The sequence below is a fragment of the Lepisosteus oculatus genome, chromosome 7 (genome assembly GCF_040954835.1).
Source record: "Lepisosteus oculatus isolate fLepOcu1 chromosome 7, fLepOcu1.hap2, whole genome shotgun sequence".
In the NCBI taxonomy this organism is placed as follows: Eukaryota; Metazoa; Chordata; class Actinopteri; order Semionotiformes; family Lepisosteidae; genus Lepisosteus; species Lepisosteus oculatus.
Genome location: NC_090702.1, coordinates 21,678 through 36,688, shown reverse-complemented (window position 1 = coordinate 36,688; position 15,011 = coordinate 21,678). Strand labels below are relative to the sequence as shown.

The following is a 15,011-nucleotide window of genomic DNA, read 5'->3' as shown; positions in this document are numbered from 1 at the left end:
CCCTGTAATCAGGATCAGAGATGCAGGACAATCTGAAAGCCAAGCATTCTTTAGTTTACTGCATGGAAAACTGAATATTTTGAGAATCTTTGATTTTGCAACTAATTTTAACTGTAGCAATCTGTTGGGCAATTTCAGTATTCAAGCCAGTGTTGTGATGCAAGATAATGATGTTGAAATACTTTTTTTACAAGGATATCGGGAGTGTTCTGTGAGTATTAAACGCGTGGGAAGGTTGTGTAGAACATTGTCTAATCATTGGTGAGTTTTGGCATTTTGCACCTTGTGACTGGTTCTCTACACTTTCCCAAATCAAAGATGACTGAAATATCAAACTATAGTGTTTGATTAAAAGCATCTTTATATGGAGTCAGGTGTGAGTGTCTTGCTAGCAAATTCCAAATGCAATGCCTTTTCACTTTTGTACTAGGCTTAGTTTTGGGATTCACTGGGCAAGTTTAGCTTCCTGTTGAACTGTGGGTTTCTTTATTGTAGGCTTTTGTTTTGATGTTTCTTGCTTAAGCAGTTGTAGCACCAGCAGCCTCCTCCTCTTGGAGACTCCTTGGAGATGTTTTCAAACAGTGAAATACCATGTCTGAGACCCAGTCAGATCAGTGAGTTCATTACCACTCAAGAGTAGATTGGGGAGGTTGTGTGGGGCAGCTGTGGGCTTGACACCACTTGAGCAGCTTTTTTTTTTCCCCGACTGCTGCTCTACACATCAGCCTTTTGATGGTTGTTCCCAGGAGCAGCTGAGCCACCTGGCTGATTGAGCCAAAGTTGACTTTGTTCCAGGTAAGAGGGGACTCTGATTATGTAGCCTGGAGCTGCTGGGGTTCTTTGTTTTTTTTTTAGCCTTAATGGTAAAGTGTCACTGTAGCATAAGTACTGGTTAATCAGGGGACGGAAGTCAAATACTGAAAGTGTTGTGCAAGCACTGGGGAGGATTTGGCAAAATTGTTTATGGTATGACTGGGAAATTGGAGAATTGTCAGTATGTAAGATTTATTTCATGGGTGCACACATGTAACTAAATCTTACATTTGAAATTTTAGAAGTGAATTAAGTAAATTAAAGGGGGAACTAAGAGTATGGTGTCTTCCTGATTACCCAGTGAGACTATTCTGTGAATGTCCGGCACAGTCCTGTCAGAGGTTTAGTGCACAAAGGGGAGTGAGTTTCCAGCTGATTAAAAGTGGTTGTGTACTGTGCCTTGTGAGGGAGAGAGCTACATGAAGACTGTTGGACTTTCTTATACTGGATGTGTACTTTAACCATGAGCACAAACCTGTTATTGGTGTAAAACTGGCTGTGAAACTTGGTTAAGTGGTTCTGCTGATCTTCTAGAAAGCTTTTTTTAAAGGTGCTTCTAGTCATTGAGGAATATGAGGCTTAGTTTGACCATGGGTTAATCAGTATGTGTTCAAAGTATTCTCTGCATGATGGTCAAGTGCGTGATGCAGCTCAAAGACCTCAATCCACGTGGTGCCCTATCAATCAGTTTCGAGTACTATGTACTTTTGTTTCAATTGTTTAATTTGTTTAAGCTCTAAAGCCTTTTCACCTTGGTTAAGGCTGTAGCAGTTTGGTACTGAAGATGGATAGTGTTTTGATCTCATACTGCTGTGGATCCTTGCTGTTTTTGAATTTTTGTTACTTTTGCAAAATCAGAAGTGGCTTGTCTCAAATTGAGTTTAAGGCAAAAATTCTGCTGCACTAGGTATGCATTTTTAGGGTCTCTTTAAAAAGATTGAATTTCAATTACTATTTTATTTGGATATGCAGCTTTACATAATCAGTTCTGTTTTTCGGTAGTGGTGGTTGGATTTTAATGATGGGTAAGTTGTGCTTGAATGTGCAGCACATCTACGTGGTGAACTACTTTAAGTGGATTTGGTAACAATCATGTATCTTGGTTATGAGGCTGTTGGTTAAGCTAGAGGTTTTTAATTGGGTGTCTCAAATTTTCTACTTTTTTACTTTTGCAACTGATTTGACTAGTCTTTCATTTCTGATTTCAGCCAGTATCCAAGCTAATCTCAAGGAAGTGAAGCAACAGCATTTAAGTCCAGGGTGAGATCTGTCCTGGAGTATTGCAACAAGATCCAGAACTGTCAATGTTAGTGGTGTCTGTGTCCATGATGCCATGCTGCATGATGGTCCAGCTCAGAAGAGAGGAGGCTATCTTTGTCCTGAGTAAGGTGAGGTGATCCACCTGCTTCAAGTTCTCATCTACAGAAAGTCCCGAGCCTCTGAATAAGGTGGAAAGCGTGGTGGGTAAACCAATCATCCTACTGCCTGACGACGTGCTTGGGCTGTAACCCTCATCTTCGGTGTGGATATGTTATTTGCTCTCACTCTAATCGGTCGGTGCACTCTTGAGGCCTAGGTATAGGTGGGTTTAAAGGTAAGTAGAGGAGGTGCAAGTGTAGATGTTTTTCCTGAGATGGGTCAGCAGTGATGCAGATTTGTGATTTCGATTATAGTTCAATCAGTGCTCCGCAGTTCCTGGCCAGCTGAATGCACAGTGCAGTGACAGGCTTGGAGAACCCTGCTCAGAGGAAGCTCACTGGATACCAGCTGTGTGACTGGTTGATGCCCATTGGTAAGCAATGAAGTCTGTGGTTTGAACAGTAGAAAGTGAAGAGGTGCTGCAAGCAGTCCTTGAAATTCCTGGATGCACATGGATCTTGGAGCAGGTGCAAGGGTGGTGTAATAGAGGACATGTCCCTGGAGCAGAGGTGAGTTTCACTCTTTTCCTGTCTAACCTTATCCATTTCAAACTTGATGCTATATAACCTTTTAGTATTTGCTTGTTAGAACTGTTTACTGAAACTGAAAAGTTTCTTCTGGAGTAGGCTACATGTTAAGCTCTTGGATCTCTTCTGGTGTATAACGTCACGCTTTAACATGCTGAACTGTTTCTAGAGGTGAAGCTTTTTTGGGCTTTCTTCTGGGTAATTTTTCCTTCCTGTTTGGTTGAGGCATTTGTATACTAATGTGCACCTGACTGGCTCTGTAAGGCAATTACTGCTTTGCATCGGATTTATTTAATGGGTGCACACATGTAAATAAATTGGTTTCGATGCACAGCAGTACAATAGTGATTTGGCATACCAACAGCCTCCTCCGTAGACTCCTTGCTGGTTACAGCATATCAGCCAGGTACTCGCGATGTGTTGGCACAGGAACTTCTCTCCTCACAGGGGAGGAACTGCACTGGATCCCTCCCCTGTGGCAAGAGCCCTTGACTGGGGGTTTTCTCTTCACTCTCTGCAGGGTGTTTTTCCTGTTTTATCTTGGACAGATGCTGCAACAAACATTTTGGACGTTTAGTACAAAACTGGAGCTGGGAGTAATTGTTCTTACTGTTTCTAAGTGCAGAGGATCATAACAGAATCTGTCTACTAGGTTATCTGCTGCCAGAAGGGTTGACCAGGCTTTTGCTCCCAGATGGATGACCCCTCATCACCAGAAGTGGAGTAAACTGAGTAATCCAATTATCCCACTGCCTGATTAGTTTACTCCTAACCCATCTTGCATTTTTAGTATAGATCATGTTCTGCTTAATCGGTTATCCTTATCTTTTTGGCTTTGATGTAAATGACTGTGGGGGGGGGGGGGGTCTGATTCTTTTTTTTTTTTTTCCACAGGATGCAGTTTTCCCATACCTGTCTTGGTGGAGAGCAAGGAGTGCTACTGCTTGGGAAGTGGACTTGGCCTCCTCTCTGTGAACAAGGGGAGTTGAAAGTAAGAAGAGGGGAGATGCAGGTCAGTGTGAGGGGCACTTTTAAAACTGCATCTGCATGGTGGTAGTGTGGAGGAGGAAAATGGACAGTCCTGTTTTGTCCTTGCAGTTGGTGCACTGAGAGGCAGCTGTCAGATGAGGACTGTCACTGGAAAAAGGATGCTTTTGAAGTCTTCAGCTCCTGGTCTCAAGAGAAGAGTGTTGGTATCTTGGTCAGTTATGTTCACAGAACCGCCTCTCTCAGTGAGGCTAGACCACAGTGGTGCTGAGTGGTATGACTCTGGAATATTGTTTGTGATTTAGAGTGGAATGCCATGATGGGTGCTCCCCAGTCCCTGCCCACCTGCATGCAGACAGTGCTGATGACGTCTTGCTTGGAAATGAGCTTCCATGGAACAGACTTGGCTGTCTGAATGGATATTGGGAGTGTGACCTGTGAGTATTGAAGTCCTGCAGGTTGAACACTAGAAAGCAAGGAGGGGTTTTAAGCTGCCCTTGGTGAATCTGCTGGGCACCTGTGGATGTTGGAACACATGCAAAGGTACAGTAGTCATGCAGGACACTGTCCCTACTGCAGCGGTGAGTTGTGGGCTTTTGTATCTTGTCTTTGATTTGGGGAAAGTGTAGAGTTCAAGTTTCATCATACTTATATACAGGTATATGGTATAACGAAATGCTATTTGGCTAGCTCTTGGATGTTAAGCAGTACAAAACAATACTTTTGTATAAGAAAATAGGCAATGTGCAAGATTATACTTCAACTATATGAAATAAAGGATAAAACATTTTATGGAGAGAGCTTCTTGGCAAGTGAGGTAGATTTCAATGTGTGGGTTTTAGATTTGATTGAGGGTTCAGCTCATGGGTGAGAGGCTGGAAGTTTAATAGTTGTGTAGTGCGTGGTTAAAAACTGTCTGGGCCCAAATACTCCAGTACTGGTTTTCAGATGGTAGAGGCTCAAGCAGTCTTCTTGCTAGGGTGTGTGGGGTCTTTGCTTAGAGCTTTCCTCAAGCACTCTCCATCATAAATGACTTGCATGGGAGAGTAACCCCAGTGATGGACTGGGCAGTTTTCACCACCCGCTGTAGGGCTTTGTGGTCCGCAATACTGCAGTTGCCATACTACACTGATGCAGCCTGTGTGCTTTCTGTAGTGCATCTGTAAAAGTTGGCGAGAATCTGGGGACATATCTTAGCCGCCTTCAACCGTCTTGGGGAAATTCAGGCTGTGTTGCACTTTCTTAATCAGACAGGTGGATGATGGATTAAGCGCACACCCTGGGGGACTTCTGTGTTCAGTTGGTGCTGGAGGTGCGGTTTCCAAGCTTGACAGCTGGAGGTCTGCCTGTCGGAAAGTCCCAAATCCCATTGCAGAGGGTGGTGTCGTGACCCAGTGCATTGAGTTTCTTGACTAGTTTCTGGAATGATGGTATTAAAAGCTGAGCTGAAGTAGATGAATAGTAATCCTGTGTAGGGTTTTTTTTTTTATCCGATTGTGGATAAAAAGTGTTGCTGGCTTCAAACTGAGCATAAAAGGCATTGAGCTCATTAGGCAGGGAGGCATCATGGACAGATGGTCTGCCTTTTTGTAGTCTGTGAGGGCCTGTATACCTTGCCACATGCGCCTTGGGTCAATAGTGCTGAAGTGTTACTTCAGTTCCTGTTTGAGTGTGATTTTTGCATGTTTAATACCTTTCTTTAGATTGATACTGGCTGACTTCAGTTCTGATTTATTGCCCGATTGAGTGTTGCAGACCTCTGTTCATCCATGGTTTCCGTTTAGGAAACGCTCTTATTACTTTTGTCACATAGCCAGCACATGTCTTGATGTAGCTAGTGACTGATTGTATATTCCTGTATGTGGATACATACTGTGTGGCTGCCTCTTTTAAAAACACCTCAGTCAGTGCCTTCAAAACAGTCCTGCAGGAGTGATTCAGCTCCTTCAGGGCACACTTTCACTGTCCTGACTGCTGGTTTCACTCACCTGTGCAGCTGTCTGTGTGTGTGGGGAGGAGAAATGGTGATTGTGGTCTGTTTCCACAGTAGGGGAGGGGTATGGCCTGTAAGCATTCTGAATGTTGGTGTAAACGTGGTCCAGAGTGTTTTCTCCTCTCGTTGGGAGGGGAACTTGCTGATTGGTATTTCAGGAGAATGGGGTTGAGATTTGTAAGACTAAAGTCACCCAAGATGATAAAGGTTGTCGGGATGTGCAGATTCCTGCTTATTGCAGGGTACAGTACCTCTAGCACTTCTTTGCCATTAGTCGGGGGTGGATGTAGATGGCAGTCATAAACAGTCTGAACAGTAAACGGCTACATCTGTTTTCATGTGATATGCCAGGGACTTGTGCAATACAACTTGGTGTACTGTTTTGGTTTATCCTTTGTATATTCTGGACTGTGAGTAACTCTACTTAGTGCACTTCTCACTGTACGGATTGTATTGTATCATTCATTACAATGCTGTTTACTTTCAAACTGTCTTTTCAGTTTGAGGCTTAGTTTTGGGATTTTTGGTGGGCAATTTAAGCATCTTTAAGCTTAATGCACACAATTAGTAGAGCTGTTGGTCTATTTCTTGGAAATGCTTGGCTGTCTTTCTGGCTCTGAAAGCCTGAATTTATTTCATGGGTGCACTTTGAAGTAAATCTCTTTAGATACACTGCAGTACAAGAATGACTTGGCACACCAGCAGACTCCTGGCTGGTTACAGCTCTGAGGAGATGGCATGTCAGCCAGGTTCTCTTGATGGGTGTTGGCACAGGAACGGTACTTGAACCCTCCCATGTGGACTAGGAGGTTTCCTCTTTGCTCCCTTCAGGGTTTGTTTGTTTTCTCTTGAACAAGGTTTGCTGTGAAAATGTTGAAAGTGGAAATGCTGGCTTGACTATTTCTAAAAGGTGCAGAGGATCAAGTCTAAATCTGCACCTGAGTTAATTAGAGATGTGGTATGCTTTAGACTAGGATTGCAGCTGGGGTTCATTGTAAGGATTAAGATACCTAAAACCAAAAGTTTAGCACTGAAAGTAATGCTGTCCTTTTTAGTGCAGAAAGGGGAGGGATGAGTTTCCAGCTGTCTGGAAGTGGATGTGTGGTGTGCTTTGTGAAAAGGGGGAGCTGCAATAATATTTATGCTTTTGTTAGAGGACTTTCTTGTAGATGTTTACTTTTTTAAAACAATACTAACTGCTACATTAAGTTTTATTATTCTGTGTATAAGTGTAGTACCGATGTATACAATACAAAATGGTGCATGGTTTTGCCCAGAGTATCTTGTACAGCAGGTCATGTAAAGGAGATGTGGCTGTAAAAGTGTCAACTTGTGTAAAGTGGTTGTCAAACCTGAACTTTGAGGAGTTTCTATTCATTTGGGAATGCAAGACTTGGTTTGATCTGTATGTGTGCAGGCTGTAATCGCCCTGATGGTAGAATGCATGAAATGGCTGGAAGGTTTAAATCCATTGGTTGTGGCCCATCACTAGGTTTTGAGTGCTGCTGGTGTGCTTTTGAGTTTGTTCTGAATGTTTTAAGCTTTAAAACCCTTTCAGTCCAGGCTGCAGCCGTTTAGTACTGAACATGGTCAGTGTTTTGGTCTCGTATTCCTGTGGATCTCAAGATTATTGGGGTGCCCTGAATTTCTTTATGTAAAACCAAAAATTTAATTTGGTTTTTAAGTCACATTCACAGCCCTAGGTAGACATTTTAGTGTGCTTAAAGCCCAAATATCAACCACTATTTAATTGGGTGTAAAACGTTTTGAGATTTCGACTTGTATGAAATCTGTACTGCCTTTTAATAGAAGATGGTTTTATTTAAAATGAGTTTTATTTCCACATGTTCGGTCTACATGAATAAAAATATTAATGGACTTGGTCATCCCCTTTTACCTTGGTTATAGGATAGTGGAATCTAAGTTTGATGGTTTTAGATACATTTTTCTTTCTCTTGTGTAATTGCTTGTGTAACTGGTTTGAACAGTTAATTTTCATAGCCAGTCACCAATCTGTTAATATCATGGAAGTAAACTATGAGCATCTTATATGCTGGGTGAGATTTTTAGGTTCTTTTGGATGCCTATGGATCTTGGAGCTGTTGCAAAGGAAGTCTAGGAGGACCTTGTCCCTGGAGTGATTGGTGAGTTTCACTTTCCAATAACTTTCATTTCTCTCATCAAGTCTAAATCAAATATAAACACTTAATTTTGTCCTTGCTTGTAAGAAGTTTTGTAAAAAGCTCCTTTTGGTTTGGTTAAGCTCTTGTTTATCTTCTGGCAGAGCACATTATGCTTTAATGTGCTAAACATCTAGAGTCATAGTGGTGTAGTTTTTCTTTGACTTTCTTCTGGGTAATTTTTCCTCCCTGCTTGGTTGAGGTATTTGTATACTAATGTGCACTTGACTGGCTGTCATTCTGGCTCTAAAAGATGGAATCAGTGCTTTTGTATGCGATTTTATTTCATGGGTGCACACATGTAAATAAATCACTTAAATACCGAGCAGTACAATGGTGACTTGGCACACCAGCTGCTAACTTCAGTTTGATTTCTTGCTGGTTACAGCTCTGTGGAGACCACATGTCAGCCAGGTTTTCTTGATGGGTGTTGGCACAGGACCTGCTCTTCTCCCAGGGGAGGAACTGCACTGGATCCTGTGCCAAGAACCCTTGACTAGGGGGTTTTTCTTGGCTCTCTGCTGGGTGTTTTCTTGTTTGTCCTGGACAGGTGCTGCATTGTGTTCATGTTGGGAGTGGATGTTTCTAAGAAGTGCAGAGGACCTGGTCTGAATCCTTCTCTTCATTTCAGGCTCTATGCTGCTAGAGGAGATGAGCAAGCTTGGGCTTCAGAGGGAGGTCCTTTCATCGCCCAGGAGTGGAGCACAGATGGGGCTGGTCTCTGGGGTCTTTCAGTGAAGGTCTGCTAGAGTGGTGTGCTTGTCTGAAGACTGCAAGTTAAAGGCAGCATCAGAGGATCCAGTCAGGTGAGTGAGACAAGTACTCATTTTGAGTACACTGGGTACTTGGGGGTTTCATTTGAGTACTTTGGGTATATGTTGATTTTGTTTAGGTACAGTTGTGGAGATTGCATGTCAAGTTAGATAATTGAGTATATTGGTTAGGCAGCTGTTGGCATGTGCATGGGAGTTGTATAGTACAAACAACTTTTTTTCTAGCCTAAACCTTTTTACACATTAAATGAACATGAAAGATCCTGATATCAGAAGAATGTGGAGGAATCTGAAACCCTGCATTTTTAATGAGGAATTGAATTTTTGAGAATGTTAACGGTTTTAATTGTCTTGTCTTAAGCTAGCACACCTAGGAGGAGAAGCAAGTGGATTTATGTCCTTGGTAAGTATTCAAGAACAATTTAGTTCCTCAAGGTTGAGGGAAGGGAGAGGTTTAACTGGCTGTTTTTGGGAACTTGTGTGGGAATGTTAAATGCTTTAAACAAGGTATTAGAAATGGACTTGAGTTCTGCACTCTGTTTTTGCTTTATCACATTTTAGGGTGGTTTTGTTGGTTTGTCCTGAAAAGGTAGTACTGAACACTTATAGTAGTTTAGGTCAAACTGGGTGTTGGAAGTGGAAATGTAGGCTGGACTATTTCTGATTAGTGTTTTTTTTTTTTTCTTCAGGTTCTTTGCTGTCAGGGGGATGACCAGGCCTTTGCTGCCAAGAGAAGACCTTCACCAGGACAGGAGCCCAGATGCAGCAGACTGGGTAGCAGGTTCTGTCTGCAAAGATCTTGATGAATCTGTTCCCATCCCAGAAGCCAATGGGCACATCAGAGGATCATTAAAGCTGCTGTAGAAGTGTCTAATGACAGGCAAAAAATGAGGGGGGGGGGGGTCTTTTTTGGGTTAATTGTGGGCTGGAGAGAGGTTCAGGTGGTTTTGATGGTCCAACAGGAGCTGTGAAGCTCTAAGTGAATCTCTGCACACCAGCCTTGTAATGGCTGTTAGGACCTTGGCTTGTAACTCAAGCACCTGAGCCACCTGGCAGGGAGGAGACAGTGACTTTTGGTGCAGGAACAGAGAAAGAGTTCCAAGTTTTGTAACTTGGTAGCTACTTTGCACATTCTTAGCCATTTTGAAAAGCGTTTGAGAGGCTAAGGTCAAGCAATGATTTATTTGCATGGGTGCACACATGTAGATAAATCTTGCCTTGGCTGTAGAGTAAAAGTGAATTAAACCTATTAAGTAGGGATGAATAAAAGGAAAACTAATCCCATCCACTCATTTAGGAAAGGTTTACCTGAGTGTGGCTCTTTTTTTGGTACCTGCACAGAAAGCTCTTGTCATGGGAGAGGATTTTTGTTTTATGTTGTGGCTTTGTAAATACTTTGCCAGAGAATGTTCTCGTGTATTGAATGTCTTTTTGTCTGTATGGAATGTTAAAAAAGTACCAATTTTTTTTTCTTGTACCACCACCATCAACATAAGTTGCTGTTAATTATATTAAGTACATTGTGCCACTGGATCTGCTTTTTCCTGTAGTTTTTATTTGGACATTTTGCTTCCTAATTGATTGGTTTCACTATTTATTTATTTTTTACTACTGGGGAGGTTCAGGTCCTACTTTCTGGGTACATTTGATGTAAGTAGAGGATGTTTATTAGCATTCTTTAGGCATCTAAGCTTTGGTATATATTTTTAGGCATTGACAATGTAAAGCACAGAATTTTAATGGTTTGGGTTTATGAAAATTATTAGATTTTTGCCCCTGGGTGGTTTGTGCCTTGTTCAGTTGTGTAGAAATGAAAATGTACTTTATTTTCTTTGTAAAGTAGAGGTTTTTAGAATGAAGGTGTCTTTGGTTGTGATTGGCTCGGCTTTGGTTTTCTTCAGTTCTCATGTTTTACTTTTGGGTTTTTTTTTGTCTAGCTTTGGCTTCATTTTTTTTGTGAACTTTTTTGCAATTACCTTGTCCTAACATGTTATCAACCTTTGTGTTCTTTTGTAGTATGTTTTGTCATCTTTTGTTTTTTGCTTTTGGTTGTAGTTCCCTAGTGTATTGAAGTTGTCGGGTACATTGGTTTTTGTATTAGAAACACTAGTTTAGGATGGGCAAGTGCCTTTGTTTTATATGGCTGGCTGGGGGTAGTTAAGGTTAGCCAGGGTTTCAGATGCCGAAGACCGGAGTGTTTTGGGTTTTTGTTTGGTTGGCTTTCTCACTATTAGCCAGCCTCATTTTCTTTTATTTGGCACTGCTCTAGTTCCATGTTATCCTGTTTATGTACCAGTCACTTTAAATAAATCTTTTGCACCAAAACTTGTCATGCTTTCTAAGTTCTTCACCAGAAACCCACCACCATCCAAAACCATCCTAGAAGTTACAACTTTAGACACTTGGGGTTGTAACAGGCACACTGGACAGCCTCTGTGACTACCAGTACCATCCCCTATAGAGGGAGTTTTTACTCCTACAGTCCTGGAGGGGATTGCACCCTTGTAAGGTGTCATTTCCTCCTTGCTTGTCCCTTTATGCCTTTCTCCATGTGTAGGCAAACTCATGCATCTTGGGTAGTAAGGTTTTGCTTTTTACTTTATGCACCCTGCTCAATAGTGTTAGTCCAGTCTGGAGGTAATGTTGGCACTATGGTTTATTTTTTCACTGTTTGTGGTTGCTGCTAATGTCATACTGGTACTTTTCCATCTGGGGTGGTTGACTTTTTTACTGATGCTCTCTACAGTGCCTCCCATTAGTAACAATGGATACACTTATTTAAGAGTAAACGAGCAGTTCCAGTGCAACTGAAGTTACACCAATTAAGTCTTCCATTCCCTTCCATGTGAAAATGTCCCAAAAGCAGTTTACTTAAGCTGTCCATTATACAAGGTTTTCTGTATGTGTAGTGAATTTGGGTGCAGCTATTTGTATGTCTTAATGCATTAGTTGATGTCTTTAAAAGAACAAAAGTCTACTGGAAGTATTGCCAAGATGAATCCATTTCATACTGTAGTGATTGAGACTGCATTGCAAAGTAAGTACTATTTTTGTAACATGTTGGTGTGAAATTTATAGCTGCAGTAGTTGTAGATTATAGAATAGACCAAGAGAATATAATAGATTTAAGAAAGGAGTTATCAGAATTGTATGGAGTGGTGTAGAGGTTGCCATTTAGGGCAGAGACAACTGCTAGCATTGGTGGCAGTAAAATTATTTATACATTAGGTTTACAGTCTAGCAAATGTAATTGTTACACAATTTTCATCCTTTTAAACTAATTAGATTTTTGGTTAGTGAAGTCTTTTTTTTATAGAGGGCTTGTCTGTCTCTGCAATAGATCTGTTGTGGATGTTACTATATGATTTCTGCCAGCAAGGAAGTATAAATCTATTTACAGTGGTTTAACCATACTGCTCACTGCACCAATGAAGATCAGATGGAATGCCATTCCTTTCCTCATCTACTTGTGCAAGAATGCAATTAACCTACCTCCATGTTCTTGGACTGTGGCAGAGAACACATCTCGGAGACGGCCACAAACTGGAGAGAAAATTACATGAGCAGCCCAAATCTGGTTCTGTTCCAGTCGTCCCATGAAGTGTAATGTGTAGAAAAATAAACTGGTGACAAGTACCATGTGTAAGGAGTGTTTATTTTCATGAGCCCTGCATGAAGGAGTCCTTTGGAACCATGATGATGGCTTGGAGAGAAGCAAGAATGTGCACATTGACATTTAATAAGCAATGGTATGTATCATTCATAGGATAAATAAGTTTCACATTAGTTATCACATCATAAACTTGAGTTGGTAGTTAAAGCAACCTTTTCTTCATTTTTAGAAGAACCCAAAAAAGTGTGAAAAGGTCAGGTTGTCCAGATCCTGCCTCTTCAAGTTCAACTGCTTGTAGATGTAATTACATTTCATTAATGAAAACACAATGGTGACATACTGAGTTTATTATAAAATATGCCACTCCAGTATTCATATATGCCATATTAGATTGGTAGTTATCAAGATTTTGTTGATTTATTACTCTTCTACTTTTGGTACAGTAGCTTAGCTGCTCAATGTATTCTACTAGAGTTTAGGGGTCTTTTTCTCCAATCCCAGAGGTTAGTGTGATTTGGGTCAGTCCAGTACAGAGTGTAATGACCTTTACAATTATAATCTATTTCATTAATTATATCCCAGTTTTTTCAAGTACCATGTTAACCATAAAAATGCCAACTTTGTAGGTTTTGAATTGTAAGTGCATGGTTTAGCTAAAGAGACACTTTAATTTGTGGTTTTGTTTTTAACACTTTTTATTCTTAAAACCTTTAATGATTTATCACATTATGAAATAAATCCTCTTCATTTATATAGACCTGTTTGGAAGTGTCCACCAATTAAGTCAGTAGAAACTTTAACATGTGAGTAGGTTATTGCAAAAAAGGTAGTTGATTTGGTTAATAAATATAAAATAACAAATACTTTGCTCAACAAAAGGTTTGTAGTAGGAGCCAAGTGTATTTAATCTAAGTACCCCTTTTCTAAAATAAACTTTGTTAGAAAAAAAGATTTACAAAAGTAAGGAAATAGTACTCACCACTTACCACTCTCCTCAGCTCCTGGACTCTTGAATGAAAACAGAGGCACAGGGAGTCTGCTCTTTTATCCTCTGAGCTGGGCTGGCTCCTCCCCCTCAGAATGTACCAAGTCCAGTGAGGGGTGAAACCTTCACAACTGTATATAGTGGCTGGCTGAATTAAATCAACAGTTATACAAACTCCATATAATACATCTATTCATTTGAAGATGGATAATGAATTTCTCATTTTGGGGTTAAATAAAGTGCGACTGATTGAATCATATGTGGGAAGCTATTCATTGATGATTATTGTTTGCACTTTTGAGCCTCTTTGTGTTTTTTGATCAAGAGATTTATACAGATGTAGGCATTCAAGTGCATGTTTAAACCTGGTTAATATGGAATCTTAATATCGAATTTTAAAACCAAAGGGTAATTTTGGTAGCTGAGCATAAAAATAACAGGAGCATAAATCTTTGAACATCATATCATCATAAATTATATTGATTTAGAAATATAAACATTATACTTAATGTCTAAGACTGATAGAGGTAGCTTAAATAAAAAGTACACAGAAGGATTGCATTTTACAAACATTTTATGCATCAAAGACTCACTTTATGTGGTTAAGTTTTGATGTGTTCTTTCTGACTATGTTTAATTGAAAACATTATTAAGATTAAAATATTATGGATTCTTTTAAAAAGCATATAAATCTTCTCTATGAATCCTTGCATTATTCCAGTAAAATACATGTACTTTTTAGAATCCACCGAATGAGGTAAGATTAATTTACTAGCCATATACAATTATAAAAGAATTTGTCTTTTTCACATAACCCAAACTTGCTGTCCATGAGATACAGAGAGGTCTGGGGCCATTATACAGCACCCCTGGAGCAATTGGCCTTGCTTAGGGGCCCAATGGAGAAAAAGCTGTGGGATTTGAACCAGCAACCTTCCATCCACAAGTGCAGATCCTTAGCCACAGAGCCACCACACTCTCCTCTTGGGATTATGAAATGGAAATATGTAGTAAAAGAAATTAGTAATCACATTAATGGATCAAAATATTAAAGATTTATGTAACTGATTGTATAATTTTAGTCTGTTTTCTTTGTAAATGTTTATTTTGTAACTCATTCAGTCCTGATTACTTTTGGAACAGTTTGACCTGTCTGTTTCAGCTGAGGTTCCAAGTGCTCTGTTGGTGCAGTGGGTTTAGCTGAGTGGTCCTCTCACCCGCTGGGAGGTCTGGGTTCAATTCCTGCTTAGGGCTGAAGTTTTTTTTTTCTAATAAACAAAGTCTACTTTTTAAAAACATGAAATAGTAAATATGTATAGTATATTAACATTTTTATATAACTAGATAGTAAAAAAATCTTTAGGAATGAAAAACAGGTAGAGCACGCTACATGAGGTGTGCTGTTGGGTGCTGGATAGCTCAATGGGTTAGAGTATGGTATTAATGAGCTCAAGGTTGTGGGTTCAATTCCTGCATGGGCCATGAAATCCCATTTTCCGTGGTGTGGTGGCTCTATGGCTAAGGATCTGAGAGTGGCTGGTAGGTTGCTGGTTTGTATCCCACAGCTGGCACAGGAATCCTATTTCATTGGGCTCCTGAGTGAGGCCCTTTACCCCAAATGCTCCAGGGGTGCTGTACAAATGGCTGACCCTGCAGTCTGACCCCAAGCTTCTCTCCCTGTATGTGTGTCTCATACATGGGGTATGTGGAAAGACAAATTC

The 15,011-nt window shown here is 40.5% G+C and overlaps 1 long non-coding RNA gene across 4 annotated transcripts; it reads left to right on the top strand.

The window, feature by feature from the left end:
• The first annotated feature begins 715 nt into the window (after positions 1-715).
• Positions 716-11,044, top strand: LOC138240783 (uncharacterized). 4 transcript variants are annotated; one of them, XR_011190018.1, is made up of 9 exons: positions 716-795; positions 2,022-2,741; positions 3,412-3,491; positions 3,654-3,750; positions 3,858-3,960; positions 4,052-7,883; positions 8,551-8,725; positions 9,054-9,095; positions 9,382-11,044. It is a non-coding gene; the product is annotated as an uncharacterized lncRNA (long non-coding RNA). The 4 variants fall into 4 exon arrangements; XR_011190017.1 differs by having other exon boundaries at positions 2,022-3,491; positions 4,052-4,183; positions 7,810-7,883; XR_011190016.1 differs by having other exon boundaries at positions 2,022-3,491; positions 4,052-4,183.
• Positions 11,045-15,011: the final 3,967 nt, after the last annotated feature.